We start from the raw sequence: 4,861 nt of genomic DNA on the forward strand, positions 1-4,861 counted from the left end.
CGTTCCAATATGCGGGTCTATCCTTGGTGGGACCTTCGAGTTCCTTTTGGATAGGGTCGCATATTGGGCGTGACAAGTTGGTATCAGAGCCTCGACCGACCCTAGGAGCCCCCCTTGATTGATCGTGTAGTTTGGCCATTGTTGAGTCTAGAAGAAAATTGTTTTGAAGTCTAGTTATATCGGAGAGTAGGAATTCTTTTTACTCCTCAGCCCCTTCATCGCTCTGGTGAGGAATCTTGACATAGGTGTTTTGAACTACTCCTCTTCTCTTCAAAATTTTTCTTTAGGATCACGCGGTTAGTTTCGTGAGTTGTCCATCCTCTTTTATCCGGTGCATTTCTCATCAAGTTGACTCGAGCCTATTCATCTTTGAGTTCAATCCTCAGTTGTTTTCTTTTCCCACCCGCCCACCCTTTTCTTCTCGGAACCGGAGTCCGTAATCGAGTATCCTTCCTACTCGTGCAAAGTCTTTGCTTTCTTTTCCTCAATGATTTCAACCGGTGTTTTTCTCTTCAAGTTATTTGTTGGTTCTCCCTTCCAGGTGCCTTTGTTTTCCCACCCTCCCATCCTTTCTTCTTACCGGAGCCTGAGTTTGTTTTCGGGCATCAATTTCATTCGTGTGGAGTCTTCCCCTCTATTGTTTCAACCGGTGAATTCTCGTCTCGTTCGTCATTCTGCATCTCTTTCTTTTCCGGTGGACTCTATTCAAGTTTTTTTTGGGTTGATCATATTCTTTTCCTCAGCTCAAGTGTTCTCCTTACTCGTTCGCCTCTCGCCAGATTATCCTTCCGGAGTGTTCAAGACATCTTAGGAGATTTGTCTGTGTTTGAATTAATTCGAGGTTGTCACCTCATTCAAATATTTCAATTGTTCCGGTGCATCATCTATCTTTTCAACAATCCTTTCCAACGGTGTTTTCTTCAATGGGCCCTAACCCACAGGTCTTTTCCCAGGATCTTACCTGACTCTTCTAATTCCCCCGGAGTTATTCTCAATTCTTTTCAAGTGTGACGTAAGAATGGATTTCATCAGCCACATGCCTTTTCCAAGATCGATTTGGAATCATTTTCATCGTCGACTCTACCTCTTTGCTTTTCATTCTCCTGGAGTATCTCAATAATTTTGGTGGTGTTTCTCGTCATCATTTGAAGATTGAAGAAGAGTTTTTCCTCTAAATCTTGTCTGTTCTCCCGGAGATTCACGGTGCTAGCTTGATGTTATCCTATCAAATTGTTGTCACGCCCAATATGCGACCCTATCCAAAAGGAACTCAAAGGTCCCACCAAGGACAGACCCGCATATTGGAACGCTTTTGCAAGGTGGATATCATTACATCAACATTACATAATATATGGGGATACATACATAAGGCATACAATGCCACATGAATACAACATCATCTTACGTAAGAGCACCATCCGACTACGGATGAAACACAAACAGAAACTCAAACGACATCCACCCTGCTAGCCCAGGCTGCCGACCTGGAACCTATCCCCTGATCGAAGAAGAAGCAGAAGAAGAACTCCAAAATAAGCAACATCGCTCTCGCGTCATGATCATCGCATAACCTGTACCTGCAACTGTTGGTGTAGTAATCTGTGAGCCACGAGGACTCAGCAATCCCATTACCATGGGTATCAAGACTAGCAAAGCTTAATGGGAAAGGAAGGGGTAAAGTGGTGAGGTTGCAGCAGCGGCTAAGCAAGTATGGTGGCTAACATACGCAAATGAGAGCGAGAAGAGAAACAAAGGAACGGTCGTGAAGCTAGCAATGATCAAAAGGTGATTCTGAACACCTACTTACGTCAAACATAACCCAGAAACCGTGTTCACTACCCGAACTCCGCAGAGAAGAGACCATCACGGCTACACACGCGGTTGATGCGTTTTATTTCGGATCTGGTGTCAAGTTATCTACAACCGGACATTAACAAATTCCCATCTGCCACATAACCGCGGGCACGGCTTTCAAAAGTTTATACCCTGCAGGGGTGTCCCAACTTAGCCCATGATAAGCTCTCGCGATCAACGAAGGATATTCCTTCTCCCCGGGAAGACCCGATCAGTCTCGGAATCCCGGTTTACAAGACATTTCAACAATAGTAAAACAAGACCAGCAAGACCTCCCGGCGTGCCGACATCCTGATAGTAGCCGCGCGTATCTCGTCTCAGGACATGACCGGATGAGCAATACGTACAACTAAACCAGCCCTCAAGTTTCCCCGAGGTGGCGCTGCAAGTGGCTCTAGTTTGGACCAACACTTAGACAAGCATTGGCCCGGGGGGGCTAAAATAAAGATGACCCTTGGGATGCGCGACTCCCAAGGGAAAAAGGTAATAGGTGAGGCAAATGGTAAAACCAATGTTGGGCCTTGCTGGAGGAGTCTTATTCAAAGCGAACTGTCAAGGGGGTCCCATAAATCACCCGACCGCGTTAGGAACGCAAAATCCAGGAACATAACACCGGTATGACGGAAACTAGGGCGACAAGAGTGGAACAAAACACCAGGCATAAGACCGAGCCTTCCACCCTTTACCAAGTATATAGATGCATTAATAATATAAGAGATATTGTGATATCCCAACATAAACATAATCCAACATGGAGCAATCTTCATCTTCACCTGCAGCTAGCAACGCTATAAGAGGGGCTGAGCAAAGCGGCAACATAGCCAAGCAACAGTTTGCTAGGAAGGGTGTCAAAGGTTAAAGGTTCATGGCAATTTGGGAGGCTTGAAGAGTAAATGATAGGTAACGCAGCATAGCGATAGAACGAAGCAACTAGCATAGCAATGATAGTGGTGAGATCTAGGGTAGCGGTCATCTTGCCTGAAATCCCGCAAGGAAGAAGAACGAGTCCATGAAGAAGATGAAGCCACGAAGACGAACCACACGTAGACGAACGCATCCTCACGATCGCAACGAAACGGGAACTATCGAGAAGAAGCACACAACATGGTAAACACACCACACATAGGCAAGACATGATGCACAACAAGCATGATGCATGACAAGGCTACATGAAGCTACTCATGGCAAGAGATGATGCAAACAAGAACAACACATCAAGGCAAGTTTAAATGAGGCCGGGAACAACATATAACAATTCCGGTAAGTCCTCATATGCAAATTTCAAAATTGGTCCAGATCTGAATAAACCTTATGTTCAAGTGATTAAACAACAAGTTAAGATGCACCAAGATGATATACACGAAATTCTAGTCAAGTTACATATAAAGTTCATTTAGTTCGGAGCTACGGCCTAGAAGATATGAGCAAAACAAGTTAAACATGGCATTGATGCAAAATGCATCCAAACATCAAGAAAACACCTCAAAACAAGGATGCAACATGATAATATGAAACTACATGCAAAATCAAGCAAGTTTCATATAGAGCACACTCAAAACGGAGCAACGGTTCAACACACACAACTATACAAGTCATAGCAACAATCTGCCAAAACAGCAATTAGGCATATTGCAAGCACCAAAACAACAAGCTACAGCATACCAACGAGAAAACAAAAGGCATGGGCATGAAGTACAGGTAAAGCATGACAAAACATGAACACTGAGCTATCTCCAGAAAAGACTAGAACATGCTCAAACACACATGGAAAGATTGCAAATAATAACAGTTTCAGACTTATCAGGAAAGGTTGCAATGTTTAGAGCTATCAAACAACATGTTACAAGAACTTATCATGGCAAACAAAGGCTTGGCGTGATACTACTAAATGCATAGAACAAAAGCCCCTTACTGACCATGAGCCAAAAAGGATCAGAGGATATGATGGCATCCATGTAAACATGGCAAGTTATATTACAGATTCATACATGGTGGGAACAACAATAAGTAGGCATGTTGGTGAGCTTGAACCACTCACCACAGAGCAATACATGGCATGGCAAGGCAACCAACAGTAAGAAGACATGTTTGAGAAGCTAAACATGGCAAGAGCAAGTTTATAGGGTGCATTGATCACTAGAAAAGCACATGGCCAAAACTGAACTTAATGTTAACAGGCAGACAACAACATTATTTAGCAAGTTTGGAGCAAGATAACAACAAGTTACAGCAGGCCATAAATTTAACCAGGGGCATGAATAGATAGAGCAAGACATGTATAACAAAACATCCTTAGTGAACATCTCCAGATTATGCATATAATGACTTGTGGCAGCAGGTTTACATGGCATCACAAAATAACAGATTCAGCCTAGCAAAACAGCAACAGCAAGTACCCTACTTAACAAGCTTGATGCACTCAGTACAAGACTCACAAAAATACATGGATGGCACCACTGGAAATATGGCATGACATAGATCAAAACACATGTAGACATCAACCTCATAGGATGCACACATCAAACATGGCAAAAATGACAAATGAGCATGTTATAACAGTTTCAGCAGATTAGCATCAACATGCACTCTTCCAACAGCATTTCGGGCATCAAGATGAGCTCAAATCAAAATAATGCAATGAAATGAAATGAAGTACTCATAGAGGCGAACAATTTGACATATTACACGCACGAAATGAAGCAGTATGCAGCAAGTTATGATGCGATGAAAATGGCATGATAATGTCAAAATATTACGGGACATGGATTTTTGGAGGTCAACCTTAGGTCCACACGGGAAACGAGGTTCGTCGGTCTTCTCGCCAAAGTTCGGCCGGAGGGAGGTCGGAGGAGGCGGGGAGATGGCTGGGAAGGCGCAGCGGAGGCGGATCCAGCAGGGGCGGCGCCGGTGGCCGGAGCGAAGGCGGAGGGGCGGGGTCGCGGGCGCGGGGCGCCGGGGCTCCGGCGAGGGGCGCCCGATCCGGCGGCGGTGGCAGGGAGGCGCGGGA

This window comes from Triticum dicoccoides, chromosome 4B, assembly GCF_002162155.2.
Source record: "Triticum dicoccoides isolate Atlit2015 ecotype Zavitan chromosome 4B, WEW_v2.0, whole genome shotgun sequence".
NCBI classification, from domain to species: Eukaryota; Viridiplantae; Streptophyta; class Magnoliopsida; order Poales; family Poaceae; genus Triticum; species Triticum dicoccoides.